The sequence below is a fragment of the Caretta caretta genome, chromosome 1, assembly GCF_965140235.1.
Source record: "Caretta caretta isolate rCarCar2 chromosome 1, rCarCar1.hap1, whole genome shotgun sequence".
NCBI lineage: Eukaryota > Metazoa > Chordata > Testudines > Cheloniidae > Caretta > Caretta caretta.
In genome coordinates, this window is record NC_134206.1 from 201,413,857 (window position 1) to 201,439,256 (window position 25,400).

A 25,400-nucleotide genomic window follows, 5' to 3' on the forward strand; every position below is an offset into this window, starting at 1 on the left:
CGTCTGCCAGCACCCAGGAGACATACAGTGACCGTTACCTGAGCGGGCTCCATGCTTGCCGTGGTATGGCATCTGCACAGGTAACTCAGGAAAAAAGGCACGAAACAATTGTCTGCCCTTTCTTTCAGAGGGAGGGAGGGAAGGGGGGCCTGACGATATGTACCCAGAACCACCCGCGACAATGTTTTAGTCCCATCAGGCATTGGGATCTCAACCCAGAATTCCAATGGGCAGCGGAGACTGCAGGAACTGTGGGATAGCTATCCACAGTGCAACGCTCCGGAAGTCGACTCCAGCCTCGGTACTGTGGAAGCACTCCGCCGAGTTAATGCACTTAATGCACTTAGAGCATTTTCTGTGGGGACACACACACTTGAATATATAAAACCGATTTCTAAAAGAACGACTTCGATAATTCAACTTTATTCCGTAGTGTAGACATACCCTTAGAGAGCAAGGCCTGAGGATTTCAAGGTAGGGGGTTCACTTCTCCTTTTTGTACTGTGTTCTCTTGTTTAGTACTGATTTCACTGTGCACATCTCAGAGAACAAGCCAAAATTCTTTAGTGATGACAACTGACCATAAGGGAGTGAACTTCAATGGCAAATGAGGTACATGCTACATATCTGGCCCTACATTGTCCCTCAGTGGTAGCCTCTTATTCAGGGGCACATAATAGTGTGAGACGTTTATCCCACAGCTAAGTTGCATCTATTCAGCAATGCCCCCGACATGGCCTAGCTGTAGCGTTACTGATGGGTAACAGAGGAACAGCCGTGTTAGTCTGTATTCGCAAAAAGAAAAGGAGTACTTGTGGCACCTTAGAGACTAACCAATTTATTTGAGCATGAGCTTTTGTGAGCTACAGTGAGCTGTAGCTCACGAAAGCTCATGCTCAAATAAATTGGTTAGTCTCTATGGTGCCACAAGTACTCCTTTTCTTTTTACTGATGGGTAAGATTTTCTTCCCTGAAGATTGCCCATTCTTAAGCTCTGTTTACACTGATGGTGTGTGGAGAGTACAGGCTCTGTTCACACTTGTCACGGCAGTGGCTAGCTGTATGCCATGGCAAAAGTTTTCAAGAGTGGGAAGTGGCTGGAGCTTTTCATGGGGGCAGGGGAAGGCTTGAGTAGGAGGATGTTACACTGCTAAAAATAGCTCTGTAGAACAAGGAGGTACTCCTGGGGGTTCCAGTGTGTAGGGCACTCTGTTCACCTAAGCAGTGCTGTTAATACCAGTGTAAGCTGGGCATGCTGTGCCTGTACTCTACATGTGACTTAAGTGTAGATTAAGAGGCTGCGTGGTCTAGTTTATGTCTGCTCATAAAAGGAAATGCTTTTTACCCAACCTAGTTGACCTCAGGAATTCACTGTTATTAGATGTTAATCCTACTACGTGATAGTAGCCATTCCTCGAGACTGGGAGTTGCTGGAACAGTAGCCTAATGCAGTACGCTCATTCCTATGTGCTGGAAGCAAGAGAGATCGATCAGAGTAGTTAGGCGTTATAGCCCTGACTCTCCCTTTGTTCTGCTTGAAGGATCTGATTCAATATATAACCATTGTTAGAAGTGCTCAGTATCATAACAGCAGATGTGCTGTCCCAGATGGTACAGCTCTCAGGGGCAAAGTGTGCGCCACATGTTATAGCTCAATATCCGTTCTTGGTGAATAGTTTCAGCATGCTAGCAAACATTTTTCAGAAGCATCCACTTAGTTTTGAGTGCTGCATGCTCTGGGGTCTTCCAAGCTGAGCATCCAAAATTAATGGACACTTCTGCAAAGTGTGTCTTAAATCCTAGAGCTTGATATACATCTGCCTGCAAAACCCAAGGTTCTTAAAAAAAAAAACCCACTACACCAACTGCTAGCAAAAATCTTTACAAAATACCTTTGACTGATTCATTTTTAAATACATAGTTTACATTTGTAAGAATTTAATAAATATATACTTAGAGACAGCACAGTATGGACCAGATCCTGTAGTCCTTGTACATATGTAAATATCATTGGATTGACTTCCTTGGGACTTTGTGGAAGGAATGTAGGACTGGACCACATTACAGTTGTGCTACAGAAAAAATGCCTAGGTGAAGTCCTCCATGCAAGGGTTATAGAGCATCAGCTTTACTTTTATAGTTGGCTAGGATTTGTTTCCCGTTGTCCAAGAGATCTTCAGACATAAATTCTTCAAACACCATATCAGCTTTTTCATTTTGCTCAGCCAGGTATTTCTACGAAGAGAATGTTACCAGTGAGATTTCCAACTTTCTTTTTTAACCTAAAAGACATGGAGCTTGTGTCAGCACCATGTGCATCTTTTATTATTATTCACTGCATTTGGTATCAGGCCATCTATCTATAATTTAAATATTAAAACTGGTTTCTTCAATAAAAAAATTAATCAAATAAACTCCAAGATCTGACTTGATAGTAAAGTAACCAGGTTAAAAACAGCTGTGTTTGACAGTGGTATGCCACCACACTTTGTAAATTCCTAGGGCACAAATCTGATCCCCAGGAGTTCTTGTGAATGAGACACAGCCATGTTGCCTATTAAATCTCAACCCATAGGCTGATGGTATAAAAGCCAATCCTGTTCTTGAGGGAGGTTAGCAGGGCAGAACACTGAAGAAGCTTGGATAATTTGCTGATTTTTAGGAAGCTTTAGATCCCTCTTAAATGTCTGCAGAGTGACTGGTAGCTCTCTGCTCTGTGGCATAATCCCTCTTATTCACAGACCTAAGACTTTTTTTTTGCTATTTCCTGGTACAAACCTTCAGAGAAATCCCAGTTTCATTGAAGTTAATGGTGCAGGATTTCACTCTTAATATCTAAGTATGCCTCTTCTCTCTCCTAGTCTATCATTAGTTGTTTCCACATTTCTCCTTCCTATTAATGTATATATTTCAGATTGGAAACATGCAATCAGAGTCTTGCACTTGGATTACAGTGTCCTAACCATTCACCTTCCCCAGACCTGAAGGAGCGCAGTGAAGCTCATAAGCTTGTCCCTTTCACCAACAGAAGTTGGTCCAATAAATATTACCTCACCTAGCTTGTGTCCAATAGCCTAAGCATTCATCTCACTTCTGTAGCCATCCCCTGCACAGTCACTGCAAGTGTAATTCCATTTTAGAAGGGACTTTGATGGCCCAATACTTTCACTCACCCAGATGATTTACACAGCAAACTACACATCCTTTATGGCTTTAAGTCCTCTTGATTAAAATTGTTTTCCATGAACAAAGGTACTGGCACCATTAATTGTGAAGCAGAAGCTCTAGGGATGGTCAGGAGCCCGGAGTGCTATTTCTAGTTGTCATTTCCCTGCCAGGTGCCCTTAAGTGAATCCTTGGCCCCCTCTGTGCCGGTTTCCCTTCCCACAGTTTGTGTTATCTACTTAGAACATAAGCTTTTTGGGTCAAGGACAGTCTCTGCACAGCACCTAGTACAAGATGTTGGGACCTCTAGCTGCTACTGTAATGCAAACTATAAATCACATCCCACCCTTTGCAGATTGGTAAGTAGGCCTTTGAACACTACAGGAGAGGCTACTGTCATCTTTCCAAAATGATCTCTACATTTCTGATAACGGAAGGTCTGAACAAGCTAGAACATCCACCTACCTTGACAGTACTGAACACCAACAATTCACGTATTTGGAGACCTCTAATTTCTCCTTTTTCCAATACAGCCCAGGAAGAACAATTGCAATTGTTACTGCTATTTCACCCTACATTCAATCAGTGTGGTGACAGCTGTTTTAGGTGAGGTTGGCAGGGCACGGTGCTGTACTTTAGCAGCGCCCAAGCTTTTTGGTAAGAGGTTAGACAGTGGAAGCATTACAAGGGGCCATTTTACCAGTAGACTAGTCGCTTTACTGGCTCTGTTAATAATTTGAAGGGAAGGTAGGGAAGATGAGCTATGGAGTATGAGCGTGTATATATGACTAAGGCAATCAGTCATGAAATATCAATACAAAGAACCCTAGAACAAGAGACTATTCAGCTGCTATTCCCAACACCACACACTGGTTGGGTGCTCTGCTTGCACATGGCAGTTAGTTTCAGCACATTTTTAATCCATATGGAATTTACTATTGTGTCCCTTTGGGAGAAGTTGTGGACTTTTCTGTACAGGAAGGAACAAGGTTCAGCATGCCCAGACAAACAGGAGAGAGATTTGTTCTTTCCAAGGAGCTTGGAGACACCAGTCACTCCCGAGAGAGAGACAGACACTTCTGGGGAGAACAGACCACCTCTTTCTTCATAGCCTGCCATGAACTGGGCAGGACATGGGGAGAGAGAATTAAAGAGGGGTGGAGTGGAAATGTACTGACCGTAAATTGCCTTTTGGGCAATGTACATTTCCTAACCCTGCTTTAGTGTTCATAGTAATGGGTGTGACTTACCTCTTCAGACCCTACATGAAAAGCCACGATCTCCAAGACATGGTACAATTTATCAAGCATTTGCATTTTCTCTTCATTTGTTGTCCTCACAGCAATCTGGTGCCTGAGGAATACAAATACATTCCCTTAATTGCATGCCCAGGCCAAAGAGAAACCCCTTCATTTTAAGGTTGACATGTAATAAATGTTAGAAAAATTCAATAGGCTGGATAATTTAAATCAAGACAATTTAAAAATCACCAAGTTGAAAGCCTCGGTTTAAATAATTGATTTTAACCTACTTTTCCATTTGTACTTCAGTTTCTTTCTACAGGAACGTGCATTCTCATTGGTTGATGAAACTATTAAAACATTACTTTACAACTAAAGCCTTTTCACTAGATTTAGTGCATATTTTTGTTACCTAAGAGGATACACTAGAACTATCTACATTTAAGCAATTATGTATCTTAATATTTTCAGATTAACTGTACATTTTTAGTATGTTAGAAAATGGTGAATGATATTGCTTATTTACTAGATAATTTACTTTTTGCTCTGATTTGTGTCAAGCTGTATTAGGATGGGTAACTTGTGTTTGTTTAAATTCCAAACAGCATATAAAATACCACCTTAAATGTTTTGGATAGATAATCTCTTAACAAAGCACGTTCCACATTTACAACTAAATGATTTATTAAACAGAGAGATTAACTGTACTCAGTGAATTAAACTGGTTGTTTCAGGTAAGCCTGGGAAAATTTTCAAATGAAAGTGACAGTTTAAATTCCTAGTCTCACCTAAGTCTCTTGAAAATAAGACAGTCTCCTAAATTACTCAAGCTGACCATTGTGCCATATTTAAAAAGTTTGACCTCAAAAGTTAGACTCAGGAAAAACATCTTTTATATAGAAAAGCAGCTATTAACTCAGTTTGGTTTTTTTTAAATCAAGGCTCATGGATTCAGCATATTTTTTTTATTTAACGTTTTAAGAGAATAAATTTAGGCCTTAACATTTTGTTTATTTTTATACAAAATTGTAATTTAAATAAAATAAAAATCCAATTTAAAATAAAATCCAATCCTGAAACTAAGACTATAGATAAAACTGAGTATCTATACAGTTTATACATTCTTTAGCAAACATCCAGCCAATTCAGCATGATCAGACATTACAATAACCTTACGTCTAATCTCTCCCAATCCATTTTTAAATCAGTCCAAATATATCAAAAACTTTGTAAAGGCATTGAATCATCCATGTACACCGGAGTATTTTTTAGGTATTATATATAGATGTAGACTAAAATGATAAATCTTAGTTACACAACAATATTATAAGTGCTTTGTATGCTTAAAATATTAACATTCTGCAGTTATATGTATAGGGCTAGACTTTGAACGTACATGGTTTATGTAGCATGGCACAAGATAAAGCAGGGGACTGGGACTCAGATTTGAGTTCTATTCCTGGCTTTGCCACTAGCCTGCTGGGTGACTTTGGCCAAGCATTTTCCTTTTCAGTGCCTCAGTTTCCCTATCTGTAAAATGGAGGTAATACGGACTTCCTTTGCAAAGCACTTTGATATCTACTGATGAAAGGTTATAAGAGCTAGAAGGTATAATATTAGGATTTTTATATGTTCAGCAAATGTGTCAAGTCTTAAGAGCCTTTCTGTAGAACTTGAAAACTCAGACTCTTGATAGATGGGACATGGGGTTGGTGTCACTGGAATGTGTAATAACTAACTTTCACATGACTGGATATTAGAGAATGCATGAACTGTAAAGGATACTGGAACCCTGAACTACAGGATTTCCTTTCTTACAGTCCAGTTACTATTGAAAGTTAACTTCTGAATTTCACAGTATACGAAAATGTGTCCAAACACATACAGGCATTTCGGACTCACTATGGCAGACTCAGGGTAGCAAGGCTGGTTAGAAATGGGCTTTTCCCTTCAAATCAATTTGGTCAGTCAAAAAAAAAAAAAGTTTTCAAAAAGTGAAAAGGTTTTGGTTTCTTGACAAAGTCCATTTTCCACTGAAAGTAGCACGCACTTTTAAGTTTGTCTTTAGTTGAATACTCAGTTTTCCACTGAAACAGACAAAATTTTAACCTGCTCTTGCTCTGCAGCCATAAATTAATACTCCATACTGCAAGGTTCTGGAATGAAAATGTATTAGTGATATAGGAACCATAGTATATGTGCAAGACTAAGGGCTAGTTACACACTCAGTCAAGGAAATCTTATACAAACTACAGAAATTCACCATCAACCCTCCAGAGTATGGTCTTCTCTCTGCATTGATATGCAGTAGACTTCTCAGGAAAAATCTGTTTAAGAAAGAAGACAAAAAAAACCCCACACCTGGATGTGCTGCACTTACTTCTTCTGAATTTCATGTAGCTCATTCATAGCTTCATTGAGGCCCTCATTGACTCCAGTCTCAATTAGGTTTTTATGTATCTCTAGAGCTTGCAGTTCAGCTGCACTTTTTTCTTCTTCTTCTTCAGCCACCTAAGGAAGGATAAACAAATTCTGATCAGCAACATGTTCCTCAGACTAAGTTTACCCACCAATAATTAAAGTCCTAGAACTTGCTAGGAGAATGGGGTCCATCCTCCGGGCTAAACTTAATCTCAAAATCGTGGCCTCTGGAATTGTCCATGCCTGCTGGGATTAGCTTCAGCTTCCGAGCCAGTTTGTGATAATCATCCAGCTGTGCTTCAATCTGGGAAATATGTGGAGTTGGAAGGATGGTAAGAGAGAAAGACACTGAATAGAAAAGGTCAAAACATGGCTACTGCTAACTTTCCATGATGGATCACTATTGTTGCCACCTCTAAGAGGGTACCACTGCCAGGTAAGGCTTCATAGATGCACAGACATTTTGAGACCTCAGAAAAAATCTTTAAAATATTAGTCAGCACTGGAAGCTTTTGAGCGAGATGACCATTTCTGCTATTTATGGAGCAGTTTTTCGGCCATCAATCTCAAGGCACTTTACAAAGGAGGGTCAGTATCATTATCCCAATTTCAAAGATGGGAAAACCAGGGCACAGAGATGTGATGCGATTTGAAGCTCAATGGCCTGTACAGATAGACTTGAGCAGTTTTTAGCTGTCCATTCCTTTCTGAGTAGTTGTATTTTCCTCTCCTGGATGCTTCATAAATGCCTGCTCCACCTATCCTTGAATATTCAAGGAAGATTAGCTAGTGTGTATCCTTGGAAGCTGCCTGTAAAGAGGACAGATGAGATTGTGGAAAAGCATGAGAATGGGAGTGCAGAGATCTGGGCTCTGTTCTCTGCTCTGCCACAGATTCCCTTGTGAACACGGGCAAGAAACACTTCACCCCCTCATGTCTCAGATTGCCGCTCTGTAAAATTGGACTTGTGTAAAGAAATGTAAGATCTTTGGCTGGGAAGAGTATTACAAGTGATAAATAAATTAAGAATACATTTGAGCGACCCAGCCTTACAAATGCAAAGACTGTCAAAGGTACTTATATGGCCCGCATCACCATAGTAGTTGAGTCTCACATTCTGAAGCATTTATTCTCACAACACCCCTGTGAGAGAGGACAGGGCTGTTGTCCCATTTTACAGATGGGGAACTGAAGCAGAGGATAAGTGACTTGCCCAAGGACACTCAGGATGTCTGGAAGGGCAGAAAATAGAACCCGTGTCTCCTGACTCTCAAGCTGACACCTTAACCATAATTGGGCCATCCTTCCTCTCTTGCCTGTGGTTTTAGTCACTGACACAGCTTGGTAAACTTTATGAAGAACAAGGGCCTGCTTCTAAATGGGACATCTCACTATAGCAGTGGGCATGGGAAAGAGGAGAAGAGTGTTGAGTCTGTACGGTCCATGGGACAGGGCATCAGACTGGGACTGAGTCACTAAGCCAGCTGGTTTAAGTCAGCATAGCTGTATTGAAGTCAAAGTTGTTACACTAGTTTACACCAGCAGAGGATCTGGCCCCTTGGTTTAATTCTGTCACTAAATTACTGTGTCTTGAGCAGGTAATGGAATCGCTGTGAGCCTCAGTTTTGTCATCTGTAAAATGGGGATAATTATGTTCAGGCTCTTCAGACTATTTCAAGCTCCTTAGCTATCTCTGCAACTACAGTTGAAAGCAATACACATGCCTGTTGTGGCCTCTCGGGGCCTGGATATCCAATAATTCAAATGGGCATTGAATCAGGCCTTGGCTGCTGATGCACAAACAAGTACATGAAAAAATTCCAGGCCTACTGGAAGCAAGAGCAAAATTGTAAATTATTTTTAATCTGTTAGAGTCATTCATAGAATATCAGGGTTGGAAGGGACCTCAGGAGGTCATCTAGTCCAACCCCCTGCTCAAAAGCAGGACCAATCCCCAATTAAATCATCCCAGCCAGGGCTTTGTCAAGCCTGACCTTAAAAAATTCTAAGGAAGGAGATTCCACCACCTCCCTAGGCAACGCATTCCAGTGTTTCACCACCCTCCTAGTGAAAAAGTTTTTCCTAATATCCAACCTAAACCTCCCCCACTGCAACTTGAGACCATTACTCCTTGTCCTGTCCTCTTCTACCACTGAGAATAGTCTAGAACCATCCTCTCTGGAACCACCTCTCAGGTAGTTGAAAGCAGCTATTAAATCCCCCCTCATTCTTCTCCTCCACAGACTAAACAATCCCAGTTCCCTCAGCCTCTCCTCATAAGTCATGTGTTCCAGACCCCTAATCATTTTTGTTGCCCTTCGCTGGACTCTTTCCAATTTATCCCCATCCTTCTTGTAGCGTGGGGCCCAAAACTGGACACAGTACTCCAGATGAGGCCTCACCAATGTCGAATAGAGGGGGACGATCACGTCCCTCGATCTGCTCGCTATGCCCCTACTTATACATCCCAAAATGCCATTGGCCTTCTTGGCAACAAGGGCACACTGCTGACTCATATCCAGCTTCTCGTCCACTGTCACCCCTAGGCCCTTTTCCGCAGAACTGCTGCCTAGCCATTCGGTCCCTAGTGTGTAGCTGTGCATTGGGTTCTTCCGTCCTAAGTGCAGGACCCTGCACTTATCCTTATTGAACTTCATCAGATTTCTTTTGGCCCAATCCTCCAATTTGTCTAGGTCCCTCTGTATCCTATCCCTGCCCTCCAGCGTATCTACCACTCCTCCCAGTTTAGTATCATCCGCAAATTTGCTGAGAGTGCAATCCACACCATCCTCTAGATCATTTATGAAGATATTGAACAAAAATTCATCTTGCCCTGGTTTAGTTTCATTAGAAAAATACTTGACAGCAACCTCTTAAGTTCCCAACTTTCTCTCTTGTATTTTGACCCTTAATATCAAAACTGCAAAGTTGCCAGATTGCCTGTCCCAGTTCCCAGTAATGGTTTCACTCACCGTCTCTTTGCCTCTTGCATATTTTAGCTCCTCAGCCCATAGCTGCTGCCTCTCCGTCTCTAGCTCCTTGGTAAGCTTGTTGATAGTTTGCTGAAGCTCATCTTTCTCATGGTTTATTCTCTCGATGTCTACAGCTGTGTACAGCTGATTATCAACAGTGTGCTGCAGCCGGGCATTTTCCTGCTTCATCATTTCAGCTTCCAATTCTGTAATCAACAACAAAAAGAAGAGGAGCTAGAGATCTCTGGACATTTGCTAAAGGTCACAGTGTCGCCACCCCTGTTTTTCCAGTATAAACATCCCATTCATCAGTGAGGTGTACTCCTAGCAGTAATACAGATGTGTACTGCTTCCATCTTTAAAGTTCTCTACAAACTTAAGCCTCACAGCACTTGTGAGTAGGTTAACATGGGATCTCCACTTCAGGCTCTACATCAGGGGGTTCAAACTGGGAGTCTGGACGCCTCAGGAGTCACGAGGTTATTACATGGGGGGGTCGCAAGCTGTCAGCCTCCACCCCAAACCCCGCTTTGCCTCCAGTATTATTACGTATTTAACACCATTATAAAAGTGTTTTTAATTTATCGGGGGGAGGGGGGGGTCGCACTCAGAGGCTTGCTATGTGAAAGGGTTCACCAGCACAAAAGTTTGAGAACCACTGCTCTACGTGCACATTTCAGAGGGCTATGTCCCTTCTCCCCCAGCGGTGCTGCTTTGTTCTAGATCAGTGAGATCGACTCAGATCTACTGTTCTTTAAATGGAAGGATTTCAACTTAGGCAGGTTGTGCTTTCACTATTCAGGGCTGAGGGATTTTCCTTTAATTTGAGGCAAGAAAGCTTTGGTGCAAGATCGGTCTCTTCCCATAGTTCACTGAGGGAAGGCAGCAAAGGAGACCAACTGTAAGGAAGCTGGTCCAAGAGGGCAGAGTCTACCCCCGAATCTTGTCATCTCCCACACTCGACAGCCGGACAACTTACATGTTTCTGCCTCAAAAGACAATTCTTCTCCCCCTAGAAATCAAGGCCATGTCTTTTAAAGATGCATCCAGCACCTCCTGGTCCAGGAAGCACCTATCCCTGTATGTACGGCCCCACTGTTTTCCCAGAAAGTACAAGATTACTAGCCAAGTAAAATCTGCTTTAGTACAAATTCATCCATGGAGTAAGTGTATGTCCGTTTCAGAGCCTTCAATCTTCAGTACTAGCCAACAAAGGAAGTGATGATGCATTATCATCATCAATCATCTCTGATGCAGCTTCCTTCTCACCTGATGCCTCACACGCCTCAGTGAGGCTATGTAGTTTCTGATCCAGGACAGCTGAATGAGATTCCAGATTGGTCATGTAAGCCTGATATTTTTCAACATCAGCTTGCAGCGAAGCTTTCAGCTTCCTCAGCATTTCTAGACGATCCTTTGAGGAGAAAGAAGAGTGTTAATAACCTAACTGGTATTTAGAAGAATCAGCCCTGCTTTACTGTGGTTACTGGAAACATTAGTAGCTCAATGATAGATTTTCGGCTGCATCTTTTCTTGAATCAGCTGCTACCAAGGCAGATAATTTTCCTTGCAAGCCTAAATGGTGGTGAACCCTGCCATTCTGTCTATCCCTGTACAATCCTTACCCCAAAAGTCTCTTCCCTCCTTTATCTTATTTGGGTCAAATTTTCAGTCTCAGACTACGAGATATAGTTATTCCCAGCCTGATAAATTAGTTCTTGGGAGTTAACAATTTTAAATTTTATCATTACAACGCCAGCTAGATTGAAACATTAAGAAATTAAAACCTACAGGAGGAAATAAGGTCAGAGGTGAGGCTGTCATGCATCTCAGGAGTCTAATAATGCTTGAGTCTCATGTACCAGATGCACTGCAGTAATAAGTCACAGCTCTGTAAGGACAGAGAGACGCTTCAACTCAGATTTTTCTTGCATTTAGAGCTTTAAATGAGACCTTCAGTATTAATTTCATATCCAGCTTTTAGTTTAAAAAAATTAGCAAGATTCTACTATGAGAGCCTGAGACACTGGACTAGACTCTTCCACCAGCTGGGGCCAGGAGTTCTGAGTGTCCCAGATGATACCTATAGCTCTGGAGATTGTTTCCTTTGTAGCACCTCAGCCCCCTTCCTATCACCTTAGGAAGCAGAATTTCAGATACCCCCGATTCAGCTGCCCCCACCACTTGCTCAGTATGTACACATTACTGGTGAGATTACAGCACCTGGAACCCCAATAAGGGAAGACCCAGCTTTGATATAGTTGAAAGAAGTAGAAAGATGGTTTACTAACTGGCTTGCTTTCCTTCTCTCTCTCTAGCCTTGCAATCTCTTCATTCAACCTTTTGTTCTCTGCTTCTAAGGTCTTCACTTTGGAATGGTCTACTTTAAACACTTCGTCTGCAAGAAACCACACTGGGTTTGAATAACCCTAGAGCCTCGATAGTCATACCAGACAACAGTGCCGCAATACTGTAGCACAGTGGTTCTCACGCTTCGCTGCACCACCACCACCCCCTTCTGACAACAAAAGTTACTACATGGCCCTACATGGGAGGAGGCCAGAGCCCAAGCCCCACAGCCCCAGGCATGGGGGGGAGGAGGGGCCAGAGCCCTGCTACCCCAGACTCAAGCCCTCGGGCTTCAGCATCAGCCCTGGGCCCCAGTGAGTCTAATGCTGGCCCTGGCAACCCCACTAAAATGGGGTTGTGACCCACTTTAGGGTCCTGACCCACAGATTGAGAACTGCTGCCGGGCACTTTAGAAATGCTTAAAGGCAGATGGTATGCAATAACAAGAGATGACACTGCCAACAGGAGAAGCCCTGTCTTGGGAACGAAACAGTCTGAAGAGGAAAATGGAAGTCAAAGGGATTTGCAAGGAGAAACCACACCAAAACAGATTCACTCTTAAAAATGAGCACCTTGCAATGTCCTATGAGCAGGCAGATGAGCTGCTGCTATTTCGTTGAGAGGGTGTGGAATCCTGATCCAATATCAAATCAGCTATTTTTAATCAACAGATGATGAGTTGAGGAGGTATATGCCAAAAGTGACAGGTGATTTTGAGAGCCCACCTTGAGAGGCTATAAAGGAGCCTGGTGTACAGAAAGTGTTGAGCACCCACCCTGTGAAAGTCAGGCCCCTTTAAGGCACCTCCAGTTGGGCAACCACAAATTGAGGCACCAAGTCTCTTTGCACTTCTGAAAATGATGGCCATAGTAAAGACACTTCGACCCTCACTTTTAAACATCAACATTTTCCTAAATAAGATATCTAAATATGAATGTGAGTGCTTAACTCTAAGCACTCAATCCATAGGTAGGCAACACCATTTGAAAAATGCTGATGTTGGCCTTACTATAACCCCTGTAAGGAAGGCAATAAGTGTGACAAGGCCCAGAATTCTACTAGCCTGCATGTGGTTCCTTGCAATAGCAAATTCAGATGGCCACCCTTACTTAGTTTTGCCTGTAGTTCTGCATCCATCTCTTCAAAAGCATCTCCTCCATTCATGAAATGATCATAACACTTTTCAGTGTACTCCATAAGTAGCTGAAAAACAAACAATGTGGTTTTTAGAGCCTTTTAAAAACCCATTAAGCAAGCTTGACATACAAAGCCATGGGGCAAACCAACACCTTAGTTAAATATTATTAAAATGGACATACAAGGTCACAAGTTCTATTTTAAAGCTTGAGCTTAATGACAGCCCACACAAACCACCCTTTTAAATCTAAGAAGGTGCTTTAGGGCAAATCCCCAGTTAGAAGATTGGGTTATTTTTGTTGATTTAAAAAGCAGCTTTCACTTCGGGATCTTTTTGTTTCCTGGCCTGGGTGTCCACTTGCTCGTTGCAAGCTGTGACTTGGGTTTCTCTAGGCCTGACGTCAGGCCCAGAGCTAACCAGAACTGCATGGGCAGCATGCCAGGTGCCAACGTGAGAAATTGACACAGATATGTGAAAATCCCCTTCTGGCCCTGACCAAAAAGGAATCAGACTGAGACCCCACAGAGCAAGAAGCTGATTTTATTTGAGGTGGGAAAGGTATTCCCAAATCTGTAACTTGCCATGTGATTTACGGGTGGGCAGAGAGGAGCAGTTAAACAACCAGCTGTCCTCTGGGCTGCAAGCTCTGAAAATAGCTGCTCCTATTTTTGACAAGCCAAGCAACTGGCCACTGGGGTACAGGGAAAAAGCCTTTGACTTGCATGTGTGGTCCCAAAGTGGGACCCCTACCAGCAACTGGCCACTTCCCCTTGCCAGTTCAGCCCAGTGGCATAAGCAGTATGTTCCCTTCATCTACTCCCACTGCTTCTGTGGGAAGAGCAGCATGTGCTGACAGTGTTAGGAAAAAGAGATGGCTTCAGGCAACAGTCCAAGCTATCAGCCACTTGGTAGGGGAAATGGGGGGGGGGGGGGAAATCGAAGGATGGCAGATCTATTCCTCTCCTTCAGCACTGTATTATAAAGGTACAACTGATAAATGCAAACTTATCTGTCTAAAATGATTTGTCTTTTTAAGAGAGAGCACTTCTCATCCATACATCTCAATGTATTTTACAGGGGTAGATCAGTGTCGTGCTCATTTTACACAGGGGAAAACAAAGCTAAAATAAATTGCCCACGGTCACATAGTAAGTCAGTAGCAGAGTCAAGAACTGAGTCGATTCTGATCACTGTTCCCTTCCCCCCATCCCGTGCATTATCCACCAGACCAAATTGCCTCCCAAAGCATGCTAGAAAACAAGGCTGTCCTTTTCTCCCTTCCCTTCTGTAATTAATCCAATAGCCAGCTAAATCCCATGCCAGTTGTAAACCGCAGGTATCTAACTCATTATAGAAAGCAGTGCGGTTTTTTAATTATTATTTTAACAACAGTTCTTACATTTACATTCTGTCCACCTCTTTTGGAAGAGCACTGAGAACCATACACACTTGAGTATGAACAGAAAAAGGGCTGATCAAAATCCAAATTAAAAAACCCCATACCAAAATGGGAATACATTTACTTCATTCGCTACTTTTCCTGACAGTGTAGTGAACATTGTCTGATGAACAATTAATGTAGTACAAATCCTTATTAACTACAATTTCATCTTTAGCCTCTCCTGACCAGCACTGAGCATCGACAAGCACATCTGAGTTATCTCTCATGACACTGTAGATCTAAAAAGGGACAGAGTAAACCTCACAAATTAGAAATGCACAGTGTTCACTGGAGATCCTTATTTGATATCACCCGTCACTAGCCTCCATATCAGAGTCATATTTGTATTAATAAAACAATGTAAGAAGGCAGAGCTAGCCCCATCCGGGTGAGTTGCACACTCTTGGAGCTCTCTGTTTCTTTGGTGTGGAAGCCTCCTTTTATCTCTAAACAAAAAGCTAAACCCCTGGTACTACAGCAAAATGCTGAAAAAAGGAATCTTGGTCCGACAGGGGCTCATAAGGACTAGTGGGAGAGGGAGGTGCAGGGCCACATGGTGATGGGGTGCAGAGCTACACAGGACCAGGGGGAATGGCTGTGTGGGGGCACAGAGACACATGAGGATTGGGGAGTGGGGACAGGGACACACAGGGACAGAGGGAGTGGGTACAGAGCAACATGGGGATGGGGGAGTGGTTGTCTGAGTACGGGTGGAGAGACGTGGACAGGAAGTGCAAGGACACATGGGGATGCAGGAACATATTGGGACGGGGCAGATGTGCCTGACTGAATGGGAGAGGCTACAGGTCTGCCAGGGTCTGCATGGGAATGTTCCCTAGCAATTCCTCCCCGCCACCCCCCAAAAAAAACCCTGTTCTGTACTTTTCCCACCCTCCAAGTTGACACCTAGGCTCCTTCCCAGCAATTACTTCCCTCTCCCTCACCTCCTCCATTCCCCCTGACTCCCTCAAGCCTTTGCACTGCTTCTGAGGGGTGTGGGAAATACTGTTCTGTATTGTAGTTTAAAGGAATTCTTACTCAATTCTGTATTAATATGCCTAGTAAGGAATCTATTTCTCAAAAAACATTTCCTGAATCTTTTTTGTTGTCTGTATTGTTACACACCTACTTGCTGACTGGTATTTTGAAATAAATGACCAAAAATAATTGAAATTGGTGTGATTATATTGTTATTTATTTTAAAACATGCGCAGATTTTTAAAATTTTTTGTTGCAGAATTCCCCCAGGAGTAAAAAAAGTCTCCTTCAGCAAAATTACATGGGAAATGTTGCTCGGTTAACACAGTAACTTGGTCCAAGTGAGCCCCTGACTTTACGGAATAGCGTTACATCTGTTGATGGAGCACTGGAATCTGTGTTAGTAGATGGTTGGCTGTGACACAGTGGCAGTAGGAACGATGGAAAGAATGGATGAAATACCCAGGATTAATGGGAGTGGTACAACATTCTGCTCAGAGCAGCCTGTTAAATTGTCAAAGGGGAAGAGTTCTCTTCACTAAGTGTCAGTATATATAGTCTGACTTTTACAGTGAAACACAAGCCCCTGCACACCACCTAGATAACTGACACATACATCGGAACTAACATAACTGATGTGGTCAAAAAAGATTCATACTGCAGGGATCATACCCCATTCTCTTCAATCTGTTAATGGCAATACATCTCAAAGAGACAAACGCTTTAATGGCATAGCAGATTCTGAGGAAACACTATGAAAATCATGGGAGGATCTCAAAGGGAGGAAAGAGAAAACATATTTTGAGGATAAGCTTAAAGCACTGCAGCTTGACACAAAGTAGTCAACAGGGCAGGTGTACCTTAAATACACCAGGAAGTCCTATGAATAAAATAGCAAACACCACACTGCAAGATTTTGTACAAGAAATGGGTTACTGTTCCCCCGCCCCCTGACATGTGCCCAGCTGGGTATCACCACTTGTAAAGATTGCCAATAAAAAGGAATTTTCTAGAGGAAGACAGAAAGAAGTTGATCGACTGTGGCTAAGGTAAGAGGCAGTTACTATAAAAAAAGCCACTTTTCCTCCAACAGATGCAGAGACATTACCTCAGCAGCCTTGCCTGCTTATATCTGCAGTCAAAAAGCCAGACAGCTTCTGAATTTAAGATATTGCTGTAGGGCCCTAAGGCTGTATGAAGACAATTCTGGATCTTGGAGGATTATAGTTTTAAAACTTCAGTTCATTTCTATCAGAATTTAATGTAGACTGTTTTCTCTTGTTTATTCTTTCCTCTTACACACCGTGGGTATTGCTATTTGTAATAGTTACTACTTTTCATTTCTCTAGCATCTTCCCTTTGAGGATTTCCAGCTACTTTAAAGAAGATAATGAATATATACTCACAACCCAGCCGTGCAGTAGGGAAGTATTACTGGTCCCATTTTACAAAAGGGAAAACTAGGGTATAGGGATTAGGTGTCAGATTTTTAAAGGCAGTTAGGCACTTTTGAAAATCCAACTAGATGCATCTACCTGTGAGGTACATAAAACCCATCAATTTCAATGGGAGTTAGGTTCCCACCTCGCTCAGGTGCTCTTTGAAAATCTCACTACTAGGTGGCTCTCTGCATCTTCAGGCACCTAAATACTTTTGAAACTCTGGCCTTAACTAGTCCAAAGTCAATGGCAGAGCCTGCAACAGAACCCATATCTCCCTGCTCAGCTCAGATCCACTGGATCACAGCTGACCTCCCTTTTTGTCATCATACCTTGATGCAGTCTATTAACCACACTAGTGCAGCGGCAACCTGAGGCCAGACATGCGGTGCACCCATGGTGTACATGGAGCTTTTTGGCCATGGAAAGGGATACCTACAAGGAAAGAAGAGTTAGAGCAGTTTCCAATTACCTGAGCAGTATTGTAATCAGCAGAGAATTAAAAGACATCTCCCTGCCAAATAGATTTGATTTATTGGACACACACAGACTTCTGCCTATTTTTCTGATGAATGTTCACTATTGTTAACACTACAGATCATGAACTGATTTTATTCCTTTTATATGCATCAACTGATTCTGTCAGCTAAGGTCAAATTGCAGTATCTTTGCCACTTGTAAAGAAGTTAAAAAAAAAAAAAAGCACAACTCAGTTTTTGGATACCAGGTGGGGTTTGTGGCACCGGCAATTAGAAAAATACCCTTAAGTTGTAAATTGAGTACTGTGACACCCTGGCACCCCAATATTCACCACTGTCATGCAATTAGGATATGTTTTGTACAAAGTATGCCTTTGAGATATTCTAAAAGTCTTGATCTGCTAGACATTAATATCTCGTTGGATTGTATCTGCTATTGTCGTATGTGAAATTATGAAATTTGGCTACGTATGTGTTATTGAATCATGTTATGAGGTTGAAAACACCCACAAGCAGCCTTTAGGCCTTTTTCCTGTTGTACCTGAAAAAATGGCTTATTAAGAAAATGCACACAAGCACAAGTATTACCCCAGGAACTGCGTACAATAGAAACCTCAGAGAGAGCACTACACAATGGGAAATGTTTGACCCACGTCACAGGAAAAGAGCTTTCCAGCAAGTGGGAGGAAGATATATAGAGGGAAAATGACATCATGATTGTACCTCACTCTCCCTACAACACCACACCTGGAAACACCTGAGGGGCAATGACTGAACTGTGGGAAGTGATGGTCCCAGGCTAGATGGATTTTAGCCTGTGTATGAAAACCTGGGAAAGCCAAGGCAGCTTGTGCCTTAAGAATCTGCCAGCCTGTTTATCACTCAGGGTGAGAATTTGCTAATTCATGTCCTACTTATCTAGTGTGTTAAGCTCAGTTTGCAGTTTTTGTTTATTTACAAAGGTAATCTACTTTGATCTATTTTCTCTCTCTTATAATCTTTTTTGTATTTAATAAACTTGTTTTTTGTTTTCTCTAAAGCCAGTATGTGGAAATTATAACTTGGGGCAGAAAGCTGTTGCATCTCTCTCTCCACATTGAGGGAGTGGAGAATTTTATGACCTTATGCTTTGCAGTTCCCTGTGCAGTGCAAGACGGTATAATTTTGGGTTTACACTCCAGAGGGGGGCCATGCCTTACCAACTAGGAGGTGCCTTAACTGAGCCTTCCAATGCAGTGCTGATCTCAGCATGTGTGTGTGAAGCTGCAGCTGGGTGTGTCCCTATCTGTGTGTATGCTGGTGAAAGAGCAAGCTTGGAGAGCTTGGCAACTTATCACATAACCACAGTGTAAAAGGGAACCCAGGCTGGCGGGTTAGGCAGGCTCAATAGTCCCACAGTTCCAAGTGGCACCCGGGGGTGGGCGGGGGGAAGCGAAGAGGCGGAAACCAGTCACAAGTACAACTTATCTGGAATCACTGAGAAATGACAAAACCCACGGTGTCATTTCAAAGGGATTTCATCAGTTCTGGAAGAAATCCACAGTGGGATTAGTCAGGCATAGGTACATTACTTGAGTTTCCCTTTTCAGTTTAGATCCGAGGCACTGACTGTGTGAAACATCAAATCTACTGCTCAAAGTATTTCCCTGCAATATCAGAAACCCAAACATCACAGCGTTTTGCTAGTGCATGGGAACCAGAAAGTAAAATAGAGCCAGCTAGTTTCACTGTATATGATAAAGGAAGGGCAAAACGTAGAACAGAAGTGGTGAAAGATGTTGTACCAATAAAATAAAAACCAGCAGGATCTTATTAAAGGGAAAAAGGCAAAATACCACATTTATTGTGAATACAGAAAGAATCATAGTAAGCAGTTAGTTCTAGTTATAACATTCCATTCAATCTCATATTTATTCACACATTCATTCATTCATACAAACACACACACACACACACACACACAGGTTCTGCAAGGTTGTTATCATAGTTACCAGCCTTAGAGTTGCTCATGCCAAGCCACTGGCCAGGTGGCCTGGACATGAGGAGGGAGCAGGGCCTTGTCAGATGCTCATCTGATGCTCCTGGAAGTTGGTTTGCAGAATCAGACCCCCAAAGTTCTCACTTTTTAGAGTCTATTTTTATAGGAATTTCTTCCTATGCCAGTCTATGGGAATTGCTTCATCATGCTGTTGCTGAATCAATCAGCAGATAGCACATTCCTGACGGCTCCAAGATGTTATCTTGTTCTTTGGTTCTCCCATTCTTGAGGCTGTTGGGTGGATTCCAGTCTGCCCTCCGAGGGGTCCTCTGGTTATTTCCACTTGACGCCTTCTTCAGCCGATGGACACTGGATTCTTAGGCTAGCACCTCCCTGATCATTCAGTTATTATCCACACCAAGCATCCATCCACATACATCCTCTATCTCTATTTTAATCACAATTGTTAATACAACAAAAGGGTGGGGAGTCTCTGGGTGCTGTTTCTGTTGTTAGAGTATTGCTTTGAGTCTCTCTCTCTGTGAATTGCTTTGAGAATAGACTCTGTCTTAGAATGTACTAACACAATTAGCAGCTTGCAAGTTTCACACATAGAGGGAGAGAAACAGTACCAAAAACCAAGAGACCTCTTAATTAGTAATACCCTGGAATTTAAACTCTGGGGAATCAAACTCATTTGTGATTTTAATACAGAACTTCTTTAATATGATCCAACAAAGTAAGTTATTTTGGCTTTCACAGTTTTGGCATTACTAGTAATAAAGATGGACTAAAGCACAACAAATTATTGAGCTCAATACAGGAGTAGCTGGGTGAAATTCTATCACTTGTGTTACACAGGAGGTTGGACTAGATGATCTAATGGTTCTTTCTGGCCTTAAAAACTATGATTCTGTAACTCTGAAGTCATACAGGGAAACAAATGTTTTAAGCTAGGATATTTAGCCTAAAGATGCCCTTGTACCAGCTTCAAGCATTTTCCAGTGTCTCTTGAACACTGCAACCTAGCAGTAGCTAGAACCTACACTGGCAAATTGAGCCAATTCACAAAAAGAAAAGGAGTACTTGTGGCACCTGAGAGACTAACCAATTTATCTGAGCATGAGCTTTCGTGAGCTACAGCTCATTTCATCGGATGCATACTGTGGAAACTGCAGAAGACATTATATACACAGAGACCATGAAACAATACCTCCTCCCACCCCACTGTCCTGCTGGTAATAGCTTATCTAAAGTGATCATCAAGTTGGGCCATTTCCAGCACAAATCTAGGTTTTCTCACACCCCCACCCCCACACACAAACTCACTCTCCTGCCAATTCAAACGCTTAAAGGCGGAGAAAAATGTTGAGGTTGAAACACTAGAGGACAGCAGAATATCCCCAAGGGAACACAAAGTAAAAAACAACCAGAGGCTGAGTGGAGTCAGACAGTCATGGAGTCTGAGAGCTGCAGTGACCGGGTGGCAATGCCTTCACTGAAAGGAATTGGCACCTTGTATACCAAAAGGGCACCTGGGTCCCATTGCAGGGCTTGACACAAGAACCACTGCCTTGTTCACACACCAGAGCCTGGATTCAACAGTGGGGACCTTCAGAAAAAGATAAAGTGTTATCAATGTTATGTTGTTTTCAGAATTTTTTTTAATCCGGATCTTTATCTTGACTCTGTCCCTTTGAACATAAGGGTGCCCACTTTATACAATCTCTGATCAGCTCTGGTACATACCCAAGTTCTTTAAAGACTTTTGGGATCTCCTCTTCAATTTTAGAATCAGGAAGTTCATAAGAAGGGCACAAAAAAACATATATAAAAGCAAAAATCCTGCAAAAGTCCTTAGTAGATGGAGTTTGGAGAGATTTCACAGACACATTCTGGGCATAGCCATTCTCCACAAGAAACTAAGAAAGGCAACAGACACAAAGATTAATAGAGACTCCTAATCAGATCTTGACAAAGGTGAGGTCAATGTCTGCATTTATCTTGAGGAACATTACATTTTCATTGCTACTAATAGAAGTCAATATACATACACTGATCAATACATTCTGAATGGGTATTTTCAATTTAAAACAAAGAACTCTCCCTCATTACAGCCACACATTTCTGGAAGACTAACATTCAGAGGGGGAGATAGAGAGGCTCAGAAAAAAATATATTCATGTCTGATGAGCCAGTGAATAAGCTGAGATTTGTATATGCTCTCTGTTAAATCTACAACAATGATAATCATAGCAGAAGGTAAACAACTCATTGAAAAAGTGACTGATTGAACAGATGTTCCTTGTGCCAGCACTTCTGATGGCTCAACAGAATCCGCAATAACTAAATTTTCAGTTAAAAACAAAACACTAAATCAAATGGCATTATTCTTGCCCTTCTAGATGCTAATCTTCCAAATATGACCCAATCCCATGCTGCTTTACTAAGATGCAGGAGAGAGATGCAAACTGGCCCTATTCATCTCTACACAATGTTAATTCTCAAGTCTAATTAGGGCAATTTTAATATCAACTGCTCACTGCTCATTTTAGCAGAAAAACTCAGCTATTTTGGGATTGTGGGCATAACCTGATTAGAGCACCACCACTTTTCTCCCCAATCTGAAACCTGCTTATCATAGTTTCTCCACACAATCACAAGCTATCTCAGTTTTATCTTCTGTGTATCACATGTACAATCCTAATGCTGTAACAGAACCAATTAATCTATTGCCAAAGAGAGCATCCCATGTTTGCATTTAGAGTACAACATTGTTATGAGCAGATGCAGCAGATATTGGTGACACAGTGGGTGGGAACCCAGGTATACCTCACAGAGCTGTCAGATGCACTGCTGGATGTAAGTCTTGTCATGAAGTGGCCTGAGATCCTTTAACTTTTCTGTACCAGCAATAAAGCCCCATGGAGTATTTCGCAATGCTCCAGAACCACTTGTCCTGAAACCAAACAGAGACGGTTAAATTGCTTTGGATCACGCGCTGTGGGCTTTTAGCATTTACAGAATACCCAGAATCACACTGGATAGGATATCCAAAGTGTACAAGAACTATAAAATCCTCATGCTTCAAAGCATAAACCAAACATCTAATGAAGGCAGTTAAGAAAAAAAAAACTGCCCCACAGGCAGGTTATTCCACAACTGTCCAATTACAGCGATTCATACATGCTTCAGAGGAATATCTGACCTGCTACAGTGATCTCATACAGGATAGCAATCTTCCTATGCACTTACATTATTCTCATTAACATAGCATTTGTGCACAATTCCTATGTGCCTACTCTCTAATCTAATGAAAGAAACAATCAAACAGAAAAAAAAAAAAGAGCCGGGGGGGGGGGGGGGGAAATCAAATATTTTAGGTCTTCTTTATACATCAAATAGCAAAAAAGGACACATCTCTATTTCCTCCCCTGCCCCCTTTGCAAGCCACTTTTAAAGCCTAGAGTTTTAATTATTCATTATTTTATATTGGAAATATTGACTGAAACAAGTCAGGAGGCATTGTAACAGTACCTTCTCACAGAGAAGTTGATTTTTCCGTCAGAGCCACCAGTGTACTTAGATATGTTCAGCTTCGATAGTTCTCTAGAGAAAAGATCACAAAACATTACACTGTCATTTAAAGCATTATGAGTGTGCTGCCAGTAGTTTCACAACTATTGTTACACAACCCAAGATTATTAGGAATCTATTTTAATTGTATTTCTGTATTTTAAAAAAAAAAATTGATTACTTACACAATGCTGTCAAAAGCACAGTTTCACCACTTCCCCAGTGAAGTCAGTCTTCTCACTTTGTGTGGGTCTTTTACACAGTAACAATGGAAAGAAAAAACACTGAAAAATAAAAAAGTGTGACATAACTCCCCCCCACCCTCCAAAATAGGCAAGTGGATTGATTAGATGGCAGGTGTCATAATAGTTATTTTAACTCATTTTAATTGACAATTTACTAGATTTCAAGTAGACATTGTCCCTTTAAAGGACTTTTAAAAAGCTTTCATATTGAAAATTCTAATGTGGAGTTGATAATACATTGTAAACTATTTTTGCTATTTTTAAATGGACAGTGTTCTGTTAAGTCAAGTCACTGTGGTGTTCTTGTTTCCATGAACCTGCCTACACAAGCGAAATTTACAGGAGGTACTACCAATGCCACCTCTCTGAAATGATGTTAGCCTTAGGCCAGGTCTACACTATAAATTTACATCAGTATCACTAGGTCAGTGGTTCTCAAACTTTTTTACTGGTGACCCCCTTTCACATAGCAAGCCTCTGAGACTGCGACCCCCCTTATAAATTAAAAACACATTTTTATATATTTAACACCATTATAAATGCTGGAGGAAAAGTGGGGTTTGAGCCGGAGGCTGACAGCTCGTGACCCCCCCAGGTAATAACCTTGCAACCCTCTGAGGGATCCTGACCCCCAGTTTGAGAACCCCTGCACTAGGTCACTCAGAGATGTATTTAGAGGTGAACTAGACATCCAGGTGCCCTTTACCGTAACAGTGAATCTCTTCACACCAAGTCCACAACAAATGACCACAACCCTCCTCCTCTCAGTTACATCAGCATAAGTGTGCTTAGAGATCAGCAGCACATACGTTTCTTGAGGTGTGTATAGACCGGCTCTGCTTGCATCCTGAACTCTAACGGGCAGCAGGGAGGCCCGGCCAGTGCTACCGCTGGAAGATGAGCTCTGTTTCATCTTGTTTAAGTTGCAAGACAAAGGCCTGTCAGCCAAAAAATGCAGAAAACAAAAATGGGAAATATTGATCTTACAGGTCAGACAGAACAGCTATTGGAGAACCCAGCTAGAGCAAGAAGCCAGACCAGAAATGGGGGAAGGAGCAGCTCAGAGGATACTAAACAAGTCCCCCATATTAATGGGTCTCAGACAGACTCTTTTCTCAATTTGGCTCGTGAGAATGACTTCCCTGACTGGGCCCAGTTTTGCTTTAATTCGTTTAAATATTTTACGGCCTCCCTGACACAGAAACATGTCCCATCACGTCCACCTACTCCCCCTTCAAATCAAGCCCCAAAACATCTCACATCCCTGGGCCCTTTCCTCTAATACAGGCAGAATCCACGTGTAAAAGGTCTAAGGGGGCTACAGGGGACCACCCCTGAAGCCAGACCCCGCTCAGTCCCCTGTCACCTGGCAGAGAAGAAAAGTTCTTCTGGTTCCCTCCAGGCCTCAGCAGGTGCCTGCCCCTCCTACCACCCAGCTCCCAGCAAAGCGCACCAGTCACAGCACCCCGCCCCACAGGCGCAGGCAGGCACCCCCACCCGGGTAATAGCGCCCGTGAAAACAAAGGGCCCAGCCCCAGGCGGGCGGGTGTCCCGCGGTAGCGCTCAGCCCCCAGCACAGGATGGGACAGGAGCCAGCGCACCCTGCAATCGCCTCAGTGAGCCTCGAGGGGCCGCGTTCAGAGTTTGGCCCCCGGCTAAAGGAAAGCTCCCGGGAATCGAACCCGCGCCCCGGCTGAAAGGCTGCACCCGCGGGAGCCCCTGAGCGGGGCGGCTCCCGCCCCAGAGCTGCTGGTGTCGGTGGCAGAATCTCTCCCCTCCCGAGAACGGCGTCTCCGGGGGGGGGACTGGAGGGGCTCTGCCTAGCTGGGTATTTATCCGCCCCTCCCCCACTGCTGAACACACCAGGGCAATAGGGCTCTGGGTCCTGCCCGCTCCGGTATATTGTGGGGGGGGGGAATCGGGCCTCGGCAGTCTGGGCTCGCCGCCCGTCTGCCTCAGGCGGCAGCGAGGCGCTATA

The 25,400-nt window shown here is 42.7% G+C and overlaps 1 protein-coding gene and 1 pseudogene across 1 annotated transcript in view; one reads left to right on the forward strand and one right to left on the reverse strand.

The window, feature by feature from the left end:
* The window catches only part of GTPBP8 (GTP binding protein 8), a 24,360-nt gene extending 12,224 nt beyond the window's left edge, over positions 1 to 12,136 (forward strand). Inside the window, exon 7 of the transcript XR_012664693.1 lies at positions 12,118 to 12,136. The gene's annotated coding sequence lies outside the window, so the exon portion shown is untranslated. The remainder of the gene's footprint in view (positions 1 to 12,117) is intronic.
* LOC125621136 (kinetochore protein NDC80 homolog) lies at positions 1,848 to 25,391 on the reverse strand (annotated as a pseudogene).
* Positions 25,392 to 25,400: the final 9 nt, after the last annotated feature.